Source organism: Onychomys torridus, chromosome 3, assembly GCF_903995425.1.
Source record: "Onychomys torridus chromosome 3, mOncTor1.1, whole genome shotgun sequence".
Lineage (NCBI taxonomy): Eukaryota > Metazoa > Chordata > Mammalia > Rodentia > Cricetidae > Onychomys > Onychomys torridus.
In genome coordinates, this window is record NC_050445.1 from 92,416,756 (window position 1) to 92,436,098 (window position 19,343).

The 19,343-nt window shown below is 39.5% G+C and overlaps 1 protein-coding gene across 1 annotated transcript in view; it reads right to left on the bottom strand.

The window, feature by feature from the left end:
• Cntn3 (contactin 3) overlaps positions 1 to 18,231 on the bottom strand; it is a 209,651-nt gene extending 191,420 nt beyond the window's left edge. The window contains exon 1 of the mRNA XM_036182004.1: positions 18,209 to 18,231. The gene's annotated coding sequence lies outside the window, so the exon portion shown is untranslated. The remainder of the gene's footprint in view (positions 1 to 18,208) is intronic.
• Positions 18,232 to 19,343: the final 1,112 nt, after the last annotated feature.

The following is a 19,343-nucleotide window of genomic DNA, read 5'->3' on the forward strand; positions in this document are numbered from 1 at the left end:
TTAATTTGAGGTATAAGAACTAGTTAGGAACAAGCCTAAACTCTAGGCTGAGCTTGCATTACTAATAAGGAGTCTCCATGTCATTATTTGTGAGCTGTCTGGAGGGACTGAAGAGGACTCACTACAAACACACACTTTTTTACCCTCCCGTAACTCTCACATGTCTGAGAATAGACCAAGCGAGCCATCACAAGCTTTAAGAGCAGGGCTTCTTTGGACTGTTACTATATCTAAAAATGCCAGATTTTAGCAAATACTCTATTCCTTGGTGCATCCTGCCCTTACACTAACTAGAATGCTTAACTATATTTGGCATAGCTTCATTTCCAGCTATCAATTTAATTTTGGATATACTCTTAGGAAAACTACTTTAATTGAGGCACTTTCAGCAAGAACTTCAATTTTTTCAATTATAAACCTGTCGGGTATTGGCTGAATATGTCCTGTTCTTTTATATCTCAATTAAAGGACAACATCAACCATCTTAAAATTCTTTATTAAAATCCACAAATGAATAACATTAGCAAGTATTAAATATAAATGAAGATGAACATTTTTACTTGGCACCAAAGTGTAGTATCCATGGTGGCATGCCTCCTAATGTGGAAACATGATTAAAAAAAAATGGTTGAGTTAGAAAATAAATACAACTAATTTTTTGTGACATTGGCAAACAGAATGGGTGCAATAAAGTATAGCATGAATCTTAAAGTTACTTATTAATAAAATCAAACCTGAGCCAGGTATTGGGGTGAATGCTGGAAGATCAGAGGAGCAGAACAAGCCATAGCCACCTCACCTTGCCATTTTCTCAGCTGATCCTATTTCCTCAGACTGGAAACTTCTGTGACCTCATCAGAATGAATCTCAGCTGAACTATGCTACTCAAAGTCTAAAAGCTTAACTAACCAAATGCTTCTAGTTTCTGGTCTTCACACCTTATATATCTTTCTGCTTTCTGCCATCACTCCCAGTGATTAAAGGCTCACTTTCTGGGATTAAAGGCATGAGTCACCATGCTTGGCTGTATCCTTGAACACACAGAGATCCAGGTAGATCTCTGCCTCTGGAATGCTAGGATTAAAGGTATGTGCTACCACTGCCTAACCTCTATGTTTAATATTGTGGTTGTTCTGTTCTCTGACCCTAGATAAGTTTGTTAGTGTGCACAATATTTCGGAAAACACAATACCACCACAATAATGTATATAGTATCTATATAACAATCATATTACAGCACCATGATGAATATTACCATTCAGGAAGTTTAATGCTACTAAAGGCATTTGTAATACTTAATACAATCATGATATATTTTAGTTAAGAGGTTATTTTGCCATGTAACAGGTTGTCATGTGTCTAAGTGTCCTAACAATAACACACAGAGACATGAGAGTGACGCTTGTTTCATAAATGTTCTCTACCACAATTAGTGGAATTGTATATGAGTGCTTTAGTCACACAGCAAGGTGACGACACAGCAAGGGGACACACAGTGGAGATAGGCACTTGTGATCAACTTTGATGACCTGAATTCAATCCCTGAGACCCAGAAAATGAAGAAAGAGAACTAAGTCCTGTTAAGGTTTCCTCTGACCTACATCAGAGCACTGTGATATGTGCATGCATGAGTGTACAAACATACACATGAAAAGGGGGGACTTTGATGAGTTAGTCATTTCCATTCACTGCTGCCCACTGCACAAAGCAGCTTCTCTAAGACTGAAAGTAGTCCAGCTCTAAGGGTATAAGTGTAAATATTCAAAAGACAATTTGACTACTTGACCAATTTTTATTTTATTGTTTTTCATTTTATATACCAACCACAGTTCCCCCTCCCTCCTCTCCTCCCACTCCCATATGCCTCCTCTCCCACTCATCCCCCTATCCACTCCTCAGAGAGGGTAAGGCCTCCCATGAAGAGTCAATAAAGCCTGGCATATCAAGTTGAGGCAGGATCAAGCCCTTCCTTCCTTCCTTCATTAAGTCTGAGCAAGGTATCCCACCAAAGGGAATGGGCTCGAAAAAGCACTTCCTTTACCAGAGACAAATCCAGGTTGCACTGCCAGGGGCCACCCAAACAGACCAAGCCACACAACTGTCACTCACATTCAGAGGGCCGAGTTCAGTCCAATGTGGGCTCCCTAGCTGTCAGTACAGAGTCCTTGAGCTCCCACTTGCTCGGGTCAGGCTTTCCCCATCATGAGATTACATGACCATTTTAATAAGATAAAACTAGAAAGTTCTACCCTAGGTCATATAACCTCCCAAATCATGGACTTCTCACCAAGATTCCAGTATCAAACTTGAAACTCTCTCCATTTGGTGCAGGCCTGAAATCCAATCAGAGAGCAGATAGCTACCCCATAACAGTCATGACAGTAGCCTATGCTGTTTTAGAGACCTTAAGGGCCAGACTGGGGAAAAAAAATAAACTCATAAATAAGGATCCTATGCATTGCAGTGTGATTTCATTTCATAACCCCTGAAACATTGTCCACCCATAAGGATAATTTTGTTCAAAATCTTTTATGTTTTAAAAATATACTGAAATTGCCTTACTAACTAGTGGGATTCCATAAGTCTTTTCATATTCTTTAGATTTGTTTTATCTAACTACAACCATGCTCCTACCATCTGTACCCTATCCCCATCATTTTGTAATAATTTTACAACCATTAATCGCCCTCATCTTTCATTTGTAATCTACTTTTTTTACAATTATTAATTTTAAGTGGTTTGGGCCATAGTAGGCTTCCATGTGTCTTTTTTTTCTTTTCTTGTGTGTGTGTGTGTGTGTGTGTGTGTGTGTGTGTGTGTGTGTGTTTTAATATATCTCTCCTTTGGTAGACTTCCTGTCCACTTTCTGGCTCCCCTCACACTCTCACACTTCAAATTGCTTAATCCTATTTGTCCCTAGAAGTCCATATTACTACTTTCAGTTCACATATAATCTACTATAAATCATCCCTTAACATGCCTGATACTGGTTCAAAACCCCAATGCCCACCTCCTGATTAATGTTCAGGGACCTCCATAGAAGAGGGGTTGGAAAAATTCTAAGATCCCAAGGAAGGAAAAGAATGCTATATAATGTTGTTTTCTGGACAGAGAATGATTCTAATCTCACAGGAGCTGTGGTTCAGCACAAGACATGTATAAGAACTAGCCAGCCAAAATCTCAGCACAGATAGGGCAAGTGTGTGTGCCTGCAAGTGTGTGTGTGTGTGTGTGTGTGTGTGTGTGTGTGTGTGTGTTTATAACATCTGGTCTAGACCTTTTTGGGGGGAATCTGAGAGAAGTTACCAGAGGATGGGGATATATGTGATATCTCATTGTATAGTTGCATGAAATTCTCAAGAATAAAGAAATTAAAAACAACAAAAGAATCATAGGACAATGGGCTGGTGAGATGGTTTACCACATACAAGCAATTGCTGCTCAAACTTACTGACACAAGTTCAATTCCCAGAATCCACATAGAGGTGGATGTAGAAAACCAACTCCACAAAGTTTTCCTATGACCTCCATAAATGAGATGTGGTATGTGAGCATCTGCACTCACACACGCTTTATAAAGACTCACAAATAATAACAACAATAAAAAATTAATAGTAGTAATAATACATATAATGGGAAAGAGATTTGTGGAGAGGATGGGGATTAATGACTTGATGGGAATAAGACAAGACAAGAGATGAAAGTACAAAACATAATACATACATGTTTGAATTGTCAAAGAACAAAGTTAATCAATAAAAAGATAAACACATCATTTCAGTAATGGATAAATTTAAATATAAATATTTCACAGGACAATACAAGGCTGATGGTACCAACAAATATTTCTCAATTGTATTTGAGGAGATATGGGTAAACAAAGTAATTTTAAAATTGTGGATTAGTACAAATTAGCCTGCAGTCATAGCTGCCAAATGTGGTTATATAGCTCATGTACTGCACAATGAAAAATTTTTCCTATGGACATGATTTAAATGGCATTCTGAAGACAAGTACCATGTTCAGTTATAAATATAATACATGAAAGCTCTCTTTACAGGTTTGATCTTTACATCACATACCACTAACTCATCATGCTGTTGACCATGACAAGAACAAGCAAATATCAGAATTGAAGGTCACTGCCATTCTCTTACAGAACAAACCTGCCAATCGAGACTCACACCTGTAAGATGCCTATGCCTCACTTCTAGCACATTCATTCATTTGGTTTTAGAATCAGAACTGGGATTGCAACATGACCTGTTGCTGACTAACCCTGAAACTTTGGGCTGGTATTCCTTTTGCTCTTGCCAACATTCCTTGCCTGTAAGATGGAGAGTTGATGGCTACCCTGGACTACTCAATGGGGCTTTAAAGAAGAGCTGACATGGCTGTTTGGAACCTTGGACTTACACAGAGACACTTTACTTAGCCTGGAAGGAGGGGACAGGACCTGCCTGTACTGAATCCACCAGGTTGAATTGAATCCCCAGGGAGGTCTTGGCCCTGGAGGAGATGGGAATGGAGGGGAGGGGCTGGGGGGAAGGTGGGGGCAGGGGCGGAAGGGGGGAGGACAGGGGAACAAAAGAAAAAAGAAAAAAATTCAAGAACCTAAAAAAAAAAAGAAGAGCTGACAAAAATATATAACATGAACAACATGCTACTATACAGCAAGCAGTGCTGAGAGTGTTCTGCATTAATTTTGACAGAAAAGAAACTTAGATTTACAAGAGATCTGTGGTTTGGGTATAAAGTGCTATTGAAGCTTAAAAGGGTCATTTGCAAAGTGACTAGCTCACAAGGGCTATGGCATGCATAGCTTGTTAACAAGCTAGCACTAGTGAAAAGTAGTAGGAATTAGGAAGCTGGGTCTAGCCGAACATATATGCTCCTGGGGCCATGTCCTGAAAAGACAGACTTTGCTTCAAATATCCTCCTTATTACTGAGATTTTGATCCCCTATAATTGATCAATATTCTTCTACTTCTGGGAGCTCATGTTTTTCCAGAATATTCTATTCAATATAGGACCACACACCAAAACCTATGAAACGGTGAGCCAAAGCATATCTGCCTCTCTTTTACGTTTTACATTTATTTAGTGTTGTGTGCACATATACATATATAGCACTCAGAAGACAACTTACAAGAGTTGGTTCTCTCCTTTTACCATCTGGTTTCCTTGAAATAAACTCAGGCAGATGCAGCAGCAAGTGCCCCTACTTTCTGAGCCATCTCTTCTCTTAATTCCTTTTAAATTGGCTGGTTGTTTATGTATTTTGTTATGATGAGGACGAGTCTAACCTACACCCACCACTTAGGTTTAGTTAGGTTGGTGGGGACCTATTTGATAATGCAATTCTATAAAATATGCTTGCATGTGTGTGTGTGTGTGTGTGTGTGTGTGTGTGTGTGTGTGTGTGTTATAAACTCTGAGCCAGACACATCAGTTGTAGTATCTACTAGCTACATAAAACTACTAAGCACTTGACATATGAGTATTATAGACTCCAGTGTGCTATATGCCAAAGAAACATGTAATAGATTTCAGGAAGTACTAAAGGAAAAAGAACAACATATCTTATTAATAATGCAACAGATATTACACATTAAATAACACTGGGTTGAATAAGACATTTAAAGTAGCTTTGCCTTACAGACTCTAAACACTGGAAGTTTTATATTGCATACCTTACCTATATCATATTTCTAGTGGATAGCACTATATGCTGAGTATTTTGCTTTCCAAAGCCAAAATGCTCGTATCTATGTTCTCGGAGATCAAGGTCATATGGAAGATGGCTTGGATTTATACTGAATGACTTATAGTCCAGGGTTTGCCCATAAACTTTTATCACATAACCTTTGTGAGAATTTTCCCTACCATGTCTTACAATATGTAAATGGAGCAAAATTTGGTTAAAAGTTTTAAAGTTTTAAAACTATTTTCACTGTTTATTCTGATTAAGATGGTTTTGTCAAATTGTGATCATCAGGCTCTTCACATGGCATATTCAGTGTAGCAACTAGATGAGTCTGACGAAAAGTAACGACTAATGTAGCCAGAAGACAGGATGTGCTATTATATGTTTGGTCTCTCCATGACTAGGCTTTAAAGATAAGGAGAGAAGAAATACACAGAATTCATAGGGCAGCTGTGTACAGAAGACCCACAGACAACATATGGCAACCCACTAAGAAGGAAGTCAAGCCAATAAACACCCTGACCTTTCCTCTTCCCACTTTCAGGTTCCCTGCTAATATCCCCATTACCCCTAGCAACCCAAAGTCAGAAAATGCAAGGGGATACTCTGATGTATCCATATGGTACTGCTGGTGCATAAGACAGGATGGAAGGTGAATCTGGCAGGGACAGATGGAAGACATTTAGCATGTGTATATTTGATCTTTCTGAAAGATGACTATTGTCAACTATGAGAATAGAAAGAACCAACCGTTTCATGTAAAAATAATAAGACTTAGTAAAACCTTCACTAAAACATGTGAAATTTAAAGTGAAGATTTTGGCCTCACTTTATGTTTTCAGCAATGTCACAGTAATTGTCTTACCAACTGTGCCATTTTCAAGTTCAAGGTACTGTTGATCCTCTGATCTGAAGAAAAGTCTAAAATGCAGAATGTATCTTCCCCTGAAGAGTTTATAAGAAAGTAGTTACCAAAATAGAAGTAATATTTTGGACCCAACATTAAAGAGCTCTATTTAAAAACAAGAGCCATCTTTTAATAGACATGAAAGACAATCAGAACAGGTCAGTATTTTAAGTTAATTTAGGAAATCACTCCTCCTGGCAGACCCATCAGGATGTAGCTTAAAAGCAGATGTAGATCACTGCCTGATGTCATTTTATGGATGAGACACTTGGCTAGGAACACCTGTTTTATGATTTTCCAGGTTACAGCTTTGTCTTCTATATAACATGGGGCAGAACACTCATATTTTTAACCAATTATTCATGCATTTATTCAATGAGGTTTATGAATCATCTGTGGAAGGAGAACCTACTCATTCTCTGTCCATGTAATTCTATGAAATATATGCACTTACAAGGGAAGGAAAGAGCCATGTGTCTAGGGAAATATAGGAAAATAATCTCATCTTTCCTCCTGTTGTTTACCTCCATGCTGAGCACATATTTTGTGGTATATAAACAAGACATGAAAGTGTCTGTATTTCTTTTCATAATGTGCCCTGTAAACAGAATGAGCAGGTATCAGGGATCTCTACATACAGTACAAACGTAATTAAGTCATCAGATGAAAGAAACTGCAATAACAGAAATATGAGCACTCTGTGCTCCATGTTGTTTTATTTATTGTTTAGTTCCTATCATGAGAAAGCAAACCACTCAGGAGAACTGACAATTCTGTAGTGCAGAGGCCAAAATAACATCTAAAGTCAAAATTCTACTCTCTAGTCTGTGGAAGTTATAAATTACATAGCTTCTATGCACACACTTAAGATTTTTCAAATACATATCAGAAAAATGATCGTGTATATGTTTATTGAGCTATTTCAAAGATGAAATACCATATACTGAGCAAAATAACCCACCAAATATTTGCTATAATCTTAAGGTATAGATCCAAATAGAAATGTTTCTCATGGACAGAGTTTATAAAATGCCACCAGAGTCTATCAGAATGGCCAATTTCACAGCAATTCTTCTGTATCTCTTGGCAAACAGACCTAGTATCCTAGCTACACACTGCCTATAACTTCAAAACAAATACATCTCTTGACTGATTCTCAGAAATAGTTTGCCTCTGCTGATAACTGCATAAGCTTTTTACATTGAAGATGAAAAATTTATAAACCATTTTGGTTTTAGCTATCACGACACTTCCCAGCTGTTAGAATTAACATCTCCCAGGTGCCTTTAATCCTTTTAAACAGTCTCCTTCTATTTTTATCTGCACTTGTCCCATTTTATATTAATCTTCTTTTGTAAGTCAATTGAAGGCTTTTCAGGAACAACTCAGTATAAACAAAAAGAAATATCTATTCATGATATAATACAAATTATTGTATATTCTTTGTAGCCTTGAATTGTCCCTGTTCTGGAGCCATCTCATCGCCAGTTTGCATCTTGACTTAAGAAATAGGAAGTAACAGTGGAGATTGAAAATTAAATTATTTCCCCGGAGTAAAGTCTGAGACTTAAGTAATCACAATTGGGAAAAAATAATATAAATGTGAATCATTTCTAGACTAGTTTACTCTATTTGTTACTTTAGGCAATTCTTGATGCCTTAACAACGTATCTAATCAAAGTATTTTGAATAAGGGTTTTTAGTTCAGCTTCCAGTCCAAGGATACAGTCCATTGAGCGGATAAGTCCTGACAGCAAGGCCTTCAGCTAGCTAGTACTGAGTGTCCACAGTTAGGAGCAAGGGCAGGCAGAGAGTGATGAATGCTGACATTCATCTCCCTGTGTCCTTTTATGCAGTCCAAGACACCAGTACAACGAATAGTACTGCCACATTCTGAATTAAGCTCATCTAGATCATTCCCACATAGACTAACCTAATCTAGGCAATCCATCCCACAGTCTTTTTAGGAGCTTGCTTCCTAGGTGACTCTAATTTTGCTAGGTTGCCTGTACTAACCATCACAAACACTAAGTGCTTCATATCTGATTAGCTGAAAACTGCAGTCTCTCTCTCTCTCTCTCTCTCTCTCTCTCTCTCTCTCTCTCTCTCTCTCTCTCTCTCTCTGTAGTGTACGTGTGTTTGTATGTGTGTGGGAACATTGCCTGTGTTGGGATGGGGAGGTACAAATGCAGAAGTGGATGCCTGTGAGTGGAGACCTAAAGTACATGTCAGTGTCTTCTTTGACTGCTCTCCAATCTACTTGCAAAGGCAAAGTCTTCTGCTGAACCAGGAAATAGCTGATTCTGGGTAGACTACCTAGCCAGCCTGCCCAAGGAATCCTCTGGGTGTCTTTTTCCTGAGAGCTAGGTTATAGGTGGCTGCTTGGCTGTCCCCCTTCCTTCCTTCCTTCCTTCCTTCCTTCCTTCCTTCCTTCCTTCCTTCCTCTCTCCTCCTCCTCCTCCTCCTCCTCCTCCTCCTCCTCCTCCTCTTCTTCTTCTTCTTCTTCTTCTTCTCTCTCTCTCTCTCTCTCTCTCTCTCTCTCTCTCTCTCTCTCTCTCTCTCTCTTCTCTCTTTGTAATTTAACTTCTTTATTCTTTCTTTGGGAATGTCATATCATACACCCCAATTTGGCTCACCTTCTGCTCCCCCCAAATCCTCCCCTCACTCCTGCAGTGCCCAGTCCACAAAAGAAAACAAAACCAAGCAAGTAAGCAAACAAACAAAAATAAGAACAAAACTAACCAATTAACCGACAAGCAAACAAAAACAAAAACAAAAACAAAGAACCTCTTAGCTCTAACACCTCTTCATTCATCCTGGTGGCACTGGGGGCCCTGGAGTATCACACAGTAGACCCTTTTGTCCTATCAGCTTTACTAGCAAATGTTCATTGCAATGAGTCACTGGTCTAGTTCAAGGCCTCTGGTTTTTGGTACACTATCATCACTGGATCCTCATTGGAATTCTTCTGGGATATCCTGTTGTTGAATTTTGGAGATCCTTTGGGTATTGTACCACAGTGCCTTCAAGAGCACCAGCAAGTACTAGATGGGGTAGATGTAAGGGTTGGCCAACCCAAGGCAGGTGTGGGCCAGGGTGGTAGCTGAGCTGGTCATTCCTGGCCACTGTAGCTACCCACCTCAAGCAATGGGGCAGAGTCAGTTGCCCTAAGTCCATACCCTCAGGTTCAGTTCACCCACACCTGTGGTGAGGGGTGGGGCCATCTCTCCAGAGTGCAAGGATCATCTCTCTTGCTGCAGTGTCATCCAGAGGCAAGGGTAGCTTTCCCTGGGCCAGCAAAGGTTGGGGCTGGCTCAGCATGACTCTCTGATTTCATCTTGAATGGTTCCTAAGGCTCACCCTAGGTGATCTGGGCCACAGACATCAACACAGACCCCAGCTGCAGCTGGACCATGCACTCAGACATGGACCCAGGTAGCAGCTCAGCTGGTTGATATTCTGCCTCCAGGTGGTAGCCCTAGCAACATTGCCCCTGGACACCAACAATGACACAGGTTGTAGCCAAGACCCTAGCTTTCATTTGGCTAGCAACATGGGCCATGGACACCAGAGCTCAGCTGTGGTAGGACCATGGTCCTCAGCAACAGCCATGTCAGATTGTCAGCATGGCCCCAGGTAGCGTCGAAGGCTACCCAGATTGGCACAGCCCCAGTGGAAGTATGACCCCTGAACCTCAACACAGTCCCAGGTTGTGGCCCAGACCACTGGAATCAGCATGGTCCTTGAAGACTGCAGGAGCCAGGGACATCAACACAGACCCTGGCTGCTATAGAACCAGGGACCTAGACATGGCCCTTTGCAGCAGCTAGGCCTGGACATCATCATGGCCTCAGGTACCAAGCAGACCTCTTCCATTACCATACTCCACCACCTTCATTGTTATCCTCCATCTTCATTTCTTCCTTTCTGCCTCTCTCCACAGCACACGAACCATTCTGCTTCTCTTCCTTTATCATTTCTCCACCACATATCTGCTGATCATGATGGGGCCCACCTGCCTGGCTCTACAAGGTGCTGGGTGGGCCCATGAATGTCTTCCCACCACCAGGGCCTTGAGGACCCCCGCTGGCTTGTGCCTGTCTGACTTTCATGTAGGTTCTTGGGAAGATCTGAATTCTGATCATCATTCTTGGGTATCAAGTACCGTATCTGCTAAGAGTCATCTCCTAAGTTCCAACAATCATTTTTAATGAAAAGAAGTAACTCAGGGTTGGGGATTTAGCTCAGTAGTAGAGCACTTGCCTAGCAAGCACAAGGCCCTGGGCGATCCTCAGCTCAAAAAAAAAAAAAAAAAAAGACCTAACTCTACCTTATTTTTTTTTTTTTAATTAGCAGAGAAACATTAGCTTTACTCTTAAAAAAAACAAAAACAAAAACAAAAACAAAAAACTTGATTCTGAAGATGGGGAGGAAACTTTGGATCTACTAAATATAATTCTCAATGAGGCCACCAATATGACTAAGCAGGTTAAGGAGCTTGCTGCCAAACCTTCCAACATGAGTTCAAAACTACAGACTGACATAGTGGAAGAAAAAAACTATTCCCACAAGGTGTTTTCTGACCCCACACATGTACAAACACACACACACACACACACACACACACACACACACACACACACACAAACTAAACAAATAAATGAATTGTTTTAATCTCAGACATGATAAGAATAAGATAGATGTCAGGTCAGTGATTTGAGGGTTACATGCTTCAAATATGCAGAAAGATGTAGCCTACAGGACACTCATTAAATCCCCATGACACAAGCTAGTACTCATTAGAATGTAAGCCTAGGTTCACTGAAGTCATTGCAGTTCTTTACCAAAAGTCATTTGCCTCTCAATTGGCTTTCTATAAACTATTCAAAATGAATAGCTAAATACTTCATTATATGTTAAGTCAAAAATATTTACCCAGCATCCTAGCATTCAGAAGAAAATTTTCCAACATTATCATTAAATAAAAATGTGGGAGTATTATACACACATAATGCAATTTAATTACATTTTCCTGAAAAGACCATCCTTAAATACATTTTTTACTCTTTTAAGCAGTAATCTTAAAAGTTCTTATTAATGAAATCAAACCTGAGGCCAGTTGTTGGGGTGAATGCTGGAAGATCAGAGAAGCAGAACAAGCCACAGCTACCTCACCTTGCCAATTCCTCAACAGATCCTGAGCCTCTCAGTCCTCATCCAGAATGAATCTCAGGCTGAACTGTGCTGCTCAGGGCCTAAAAGCTTAACCAGCGAATTGCTTCTAGTTTCTGGTATTCAAGCCTTATATATCTTTCTGTTTTTGCCATCACTTCTTGGGATTAAAGGCATGTGTCACCATGCCTGCTGTTTCCAATGTGGCCTTGAACTCACAGAGATCCAGACCAATTTTTCTATCTCTGGAATGCTAGGATTAAAGGTGTGTGCTACCCCTGCCTAACCTCTATGTTTAATATTGTGGCTGTTCTGTCTCTGACTCCAGATAAGTTTGTTAGAGTGCACAATATTTTCAGGGAACACAATATCACCACAGTAACACTTTGCTACGATAGTCTGTAGACAATCCCTGCACAGTGAGAAAACAGATAGTACCGAGACTCGCCTCCCTACATCCAAAGCTAAACAATGGGAATTATGTTTACTGACTGGGGAGATTACATCACTGCTTTGTGAGACATGGTGGCTCTCACATATTTCTGCCTTTGTAAAGAAACTTTTATATTCTGATTTATTGAAATTCAAAATACTTCACAAAAACTGTTTTGAGGTAAAATAACAAAAAGTTCTTTGAAAACAACTGTTACAAAACCATGAAAGTAAATCTCATGGAAAACAACCTCAATCATACTAAGTAGATTTTCAAGTGTCAGTGGTGGGAATATATTTTGATATAAACTTGAAAAGTAGTTTTAAATGTATAGTTATCTACACATACTCAAATTGAGAGAGAGAGAGAGAGAGAGAGAGAGAGAGAGAGAGAGAGAGAGAGAAAACCAAACACACTGAGAGTTCCTCATTTGAAAGTTATTTCAAACCAGAAAAAGGCTTGAATGAATCCACATTGATCTACCAGTAGAACCTGGTACAAAGGGTCTGAGTGAAGCCCCCCCCGATCTTATGCTACAGTACACTTTGAGTCACTTGGGGTCTTGCTGACATAACCTTGCTTCATCTCACCCTATAAGGCCAGAAGCAGAAGGGCTGAAGTGGGGCATGAGAATCCAGAAAATTTGCTCAGGTGAGTTTGATTCTGTTTTGAAACTTTTCCAATGCAAAACGTGGACTGTCCTCCACAGGTACAGAAGAGAAAATGGTCTGACAGGGAATAATCTCTTGTCTAACTGCACACTCTACTTTGAATTACTATTTTAAAGAACCCACCTTTATATTTGTTTAAGGAGTGTGAAAGAGGGTAGTATAAACCAATAAAGCATACATAGATATTTAACTGTTCAGGCGGAAAGGATGGATTTCAGCCATATATACCCGAAAGAACCCCTGACTATAAGCAAAATGTTCCCAGCATGTAGGGAAATTCCACCAGGCCAAAACTCACTGAATAGCAAGGTTCATCTGCACAAAGCTACAGTTTTCACTGTAAAAGGCATTCTAATTCTAGAAATAAATACCAACATCATGCAGTTTTGCTTTCTTGCAGTGTTTAATAATTCCCTCTTAGCTTTTCTTTCTAAGATACTTCTTAAGCTACACAATCCATCTTACAAGGAAGCTCTATATTCCATCTAATCTAAAATCTCCTTTGTAAAATCAGCATACAAAATCACAAGTATGATTATGGTGCTTCTATATAATATTTCGGTGCACTCTTCCCATATTCAGACCTGTTTTGATACATTGTTCCTTATCCATTAATTCTATACTCCCTTCTGATTTCATGTCTTATACAGATGCACATGCATGAACACACACATACACACACACACACACACACACACACACACACACACTCATGCTTACTCATGGATGTCCACACACATCTTAATTTTTGTATATTGCCAATCTGATAAAAGATTATATTGTCAAACTGCTGTCTAGAAGATTTTGTTTCTACCTATCTATAGATTAGTGCTGCCCTCAACTTGGTCAGAGCTGCTGCTGTTTATAGTAGGCAGAAATTAATTCAGAGAATCACCACTGATCAAAGTGCTAAGAATAAAGGACTACAAGATCTATCTCAGCCACACATGGGACATCTAGGTCACCACCCATTATTCCCATGGCTCAGAGAACACAACAGAAGAAATGGTGGAAAGAACTTAAAAGCTAGGAGGTAGGTCTGAGGAGTGCTGTCAAGTGCTGTCCTCCGTATACGGCATGGCCATGCGCTTACAAACTCCCAACACCGGTGGTTTCCCTGCAGAAGATTTGTACCAGATCAACCCAGGCAAAAATTCCAGCCTGGAAGTGGGAGAATAGGACCACTTGAAGTTGGAAAGGGGATGTGTTGGGGGGGTTGGAAGGTGTTGGTTGGGGAGTAAGATAGTTGGATATGAATAAAATACATTGTATACATGCATGAAAGTCTCAACATGTAAATTAAAAATATCAAACCAAAACAGGACAACAAGAAAAAAAAAAGCATGCAAGAGAATTTTCTTGTAACAGGTAAGACCTTGGACCATATTCTTTAATTTGAAAATCTGTGTTTTTCTTACTTGGAACTCTGATCATCTCAAATAAGCTGCTCCTTAATCACTCTGCACCTTGGTTTCCCTTAAGAATGACAGTAATTATAGAGAAACTGTGAATGACTCAGGAGGTTGGGAGTGAGAGAGGTACTATCTTCCCAGTGTATCTTCAGTGCTTTATACAGTCAGACATTATTTTTAATAATGGTCTAATAACTGCAAAAAAGGGGGAGAAAAGCTAAGAACATTCACTTAAATGGCTTTCCAAGTCATTCCCTAAACTTCTATCATTTTCCTAGGATGGAGCATCTGACTTCAAACTTCTTGAAGTAGCCTAAACTCTGAAAGTCAGAGGGCCCAGGAGCCAGCTTCATGTCTACACTGCTTGGCAAGGCCTCAGTGGGCTTGGAGAGAGGGAGGAGAGATATGAGAAATGAGGTATTTCTTTTTAGAGCAGTAATGTGCAATGCTAAAATAGTAACATAATGTCACAGTGTAGGAACAGATGAAAACATACAAAAGATAATCTGCCCATTTCCCATTAGGTGGCATGGGCTGGGGAAAGCACCTGATATTCATGCTGCCTCCAGGGGTGGAAGGCAAATTGTCTAACAGTAGGGTTGGTGAGCATGTCTTTAAATAGGAAGCTGTTGCCTGGAAAGAAACTCACTGCAGCTAATTCACATTTGCAATTAGAAAGTAAACTCGAACTTTGTGAATTTTTCTTGTTATGACTTAGCTTAAAACTTTTTTTGGCAGATGAAAGTGGGTTCATTTCATCTGGCTGTGAGCTGGAAATGTACTTTGTATGTCAAAGTAGCAAATTACTAAGAGTGTACTCAAAGGTAGCTTAAAATCTATTTACCAAGAAGCGTTCCATATATGATCTACACACTATAAAAATAAAGCAAATAAAATAATCCTGAAAACCAATAAATGCAAAGCCTATAAAATATCTTCTACAAACTTGCTGTAATCTATTAATGGCAGAATTCCCTTCAATATCATTTAACTGTAATATTTTATAAAGTTCTGTGATGAAGTTGCTATCCTCAGTAATGGCCTGTTTTATTTGAATATTAATATGTGATATTTGGTAATTTTTAAGAAATAATATTTTGCAACTGAGTCTAGCAACATAAAAATGAAGAAACCACTTAGTATGAGAGGAAGAACTGTAGCTAGAGTTTTCCTGCCTGGCCCAGTCAGGACAAATCTCTCTTCTGCCAGTCCCACAGTCGCTCAGACCCAACCAAGAAAGCACACAGAAACTTACATTGTTTACAAACTGTATGGCTGTGGCAGGCTGCTTGTTATCTACTTTTTCTATCTTAAATTAACCCATTTCTGCTTATCTATACTTTTGCCACATGGCTTGTGGCTTACCAGTGTCTTTACATGTTGCTTCTCATGGCGGCGGTAGGCGGTGTCTCTCCCCAGCCTCTACTTCCCAGAATTCTCTACTCTCTTGTCCCGCCTATACTTCCTGCCTGGCCACTGGCCAATCAGAATTTTATTTACACAGAGCGATATCCACAGCAAAGAACAGATAAAATATATTTTGATTATTTTCAAAAGTCTAATGTATTTAGACATTAATACAGTTTGGGGAAGATTATTCTAAATTAAGAGATAATTTTAGAGGTTAGTAATATTAGGTAAATGGTTAATGGGCTTTGAATTTTGGGAAAGTGGCTAATATTTGCACTTTGAGCATATGGCAAGGCACACCTCAGCTCTCAGGGACCCAGTCTTCCCAAGAGTAAAATAAGAGTAATAGAATAATAAAAAATAACATTCATCTCAGAAGTTAACAAGACCATTGGAATTGCCCCTCTGGAAAGAAGCCCATGAATGGGCACAATGTTGGGGGACAAGTACTGGAAAGGAGAGGAGAGGGCAACCATACATATGCATCCTGGAAGCAGAGGGGGGATGCTTGATGTAGATAAGGATACAAACAAGATGGAGTCGGAGGGAATGGGAAGACTAGTAAGGCACAGAATGAACAGAAACAAGGCATGATGTCATATACATTTGAAGATGCCACAATGAATCCTATGACATCAACTGTTAACAGAAGAAAATAATTTAAAATGTATTTGCAGGACAGTTCAGAATTATAGAAAGCTGTGGAATCACCCTATTACTATTTCAAAATAAGTCACTGCTGAAGTGAGAGCCACATGCACGAGTACTGTTGCAAACAAATCATTTTCAGGGTTGGAGAGATGCCTCAGAGGTGAAGAGCACTGTCTGCTCTTCCAAAGGTCCTCAGTTCAATACCCAGCAACCACATGACTGCTCACAACCATCTGTAGTGAGATCTGGCGCGCCCTCTTCTGGCATGCAGGGACACATGCAGGCAGAACACTGTACACATAATAAATAAATATTTGCTGGAGAGATGGCTCAGAGGTTAAGAGCACTGCTTGTTCTTCCAAAGGTCCTGAGTTCAATTCCCAGCAATCACATGGTGGCTCACAACCATCTGTAATGAGATTTGATGCCCTCTTCTGGTGTGCAGGGATACATGCAGACAGAACACTGTATACATAATAAATAAATAAATCTTTGGGCTGGAGAGATGGCTCAGAGGTTAAGAGCACTGCTTGCTCTTCCAAAGTTCTTGAGTTCAATTCCCAGCACCCACATGGTGGCTCACAATCATCTGGAATGAGATCTGATGCCCTCTTCTGGCCTGCAGGGAGACATGCAAACAGAACACTGTATACATAATAAATAAATAAATCTTTAAAAAAAAAGTCACTATTTAAAAGCACATGTTGCTCTTTGGGGTTGGGGATTTAGCTCAGTGGTAGAGTGCTTGCCTAGCAAGTGCAAGGCCCTGGGTTTGGTCCTCAGTTCTGGAAAAAAAAAAAAAAATTCAGCTGACCATCATAAAGAAAACATGTAGACTGCAAAGTTTATGAAGTGTTTAAATCTTGCTTTCTTTTAAAGAAAGGTTTTGTGTAAACCACAAGAATTTCTAAGTTCCAATGTGACAACCAACAAATGAGAAGAACCAAAGAACTTCAGACTGTCAACACAGGAGCATAAAACACATGAAGTCTATAGGATTTACATTTATATAACAAATTTCTACGTTTTTGAGAATTTTGAAAATTATTCAGAAAAAAAATTACATTCAGTTAGTTACAATATTACACACTGCCCAGAAACATTTTCTAAAGCAGAACTGAAGTTTATGAAGGGATTTTAATTTAGTTAGGAAGCTTCCTGAATGGTTCAGGAAGAAATAAAAATGTGGGTACAGGATTCACACTGGAAGTATCCTAAGATGCTTTGGTTTTGTTCAAAATATTTAAGAAACACTACCATACATGATACAAACATAGAAAAATGGGGACCTACATGTCTGCATAAAACTTATTTTGTTGTCGTGAAGACATCCACAGCACACATATGAGGTGTGGCATACTCTACAATGGCTGATGAGCTCACCCTGATCTGACCACACAATTTATCTTCACTAATAAGATAAGTTTGACTACGAATATGGTTGTACACAGGGCATGAGACAAGGACAGAGAGATACAAAGTGGAAGTGTCCCATAACAATGGGGCCAGATAGTCACCAATAACAAGCCCATCAATTGTACACAGACCTAGAGAGGGAAAGGATGGTAATACAATGAGGTCTGTGTACCATATTCTCTGCTGAAGGAATGCTTGGGTTTCAATTGTTAATTAGCAACTGAGATTCCCAAACTTTCAAAACCATCCATAGTAAGCTAGCTTATGATTTCAGGAGTTTGCAGAGCACTAACTGAGATGCTTATCTTAGCCTGCCTCATGTGTTTGCCCAGTCTGAGATGCTGATATATATTTATATGTACATATGTATGTATGTATATGTATATATATATAAATTTATATTTATAAAATATAAAATATATATTTTACCTTGCTGAAAAGTCAGAGAAGAAATGTTTCCTGACAGGTGAAACCCTAAAAATACAAAACATTCAAGCTCACAAAATTTATGGGAACAGAGGCATACCCAGTTAGCTACCCATCACCTTTGGCTGCACCTATGCCAAATGGAGGCTGAGAATTTGTACAGCTCTCACATGGGCCAGAAAGAAATTAGACTCAAAACTCTATGCACAGGCCTGGGGATGGCTCTTCAGTAAAATGTTTACCTTGTTAGCATGAGGACCTGACTCAATCCTAGAATGCATTTAAAAGAAACCTAGGTGTGGTGGCACATGTTTTTAATCTCAGTGCTAGGGAGGAAGACACAGGTAGATCCCTGGGGCTTACTGAAAACCTAGGCAATGCATATATAGGCAAGCAACACACACACACACACATACATACACACACACACACACACACACACACACACACACACACACACACACACACGAGGAGCTAAGGGCAGTCAACAGCAGTTGCAAGAAGAGGCAGGTTTTTTTTTGTTTTTTTGTTTGTTTTGTTTTGTTTTGTTTTTGTTTTTGTTTTTTGTTTTTTAAGGGGTGCAGCCTCTGAGTGGCTACCTATGCTCCAGTAGACAGATGACCCCATATGCATAAACATACCAGCAGCACTAAGTGGACCCTGTGTGTTAAAAAAAAAAAAAAGATACAATTTTGGGGAGAAATACTGGTAGAGAGGACAGGGGTGTAGCAGGAGGCAGGAGGATGGGGGTGAAATTGATAACTTACTTTTGTAAAGATTAAAATTAAATATTTCCTTTAAAAATTAAAGCTATGTACTCTTTGTATGGCCACTGCAAAACATACAATGACAAAGGGCAAGTACTGCTACCAGCAATGAATGGTGAATTTGACTAGTATCAGAAGATATGAGATAATGTTTTGGAGTGATGGAAATGTTATTAATTAATGTTATTAATTTTGATCATGACCAGGATGCAATTGTCTATAGGAAGATCTGTACAACAACTGGCATCAATTTCACCACGTATCATTAAGAATAAACCCCCAAATCTGGTATTTTTTGTGCTCAATCTCATTAGCTGTACAGATTCATACAATTCGGTCTTCTTCCAGCGAGGAGCCCCAGACTAAGGGCA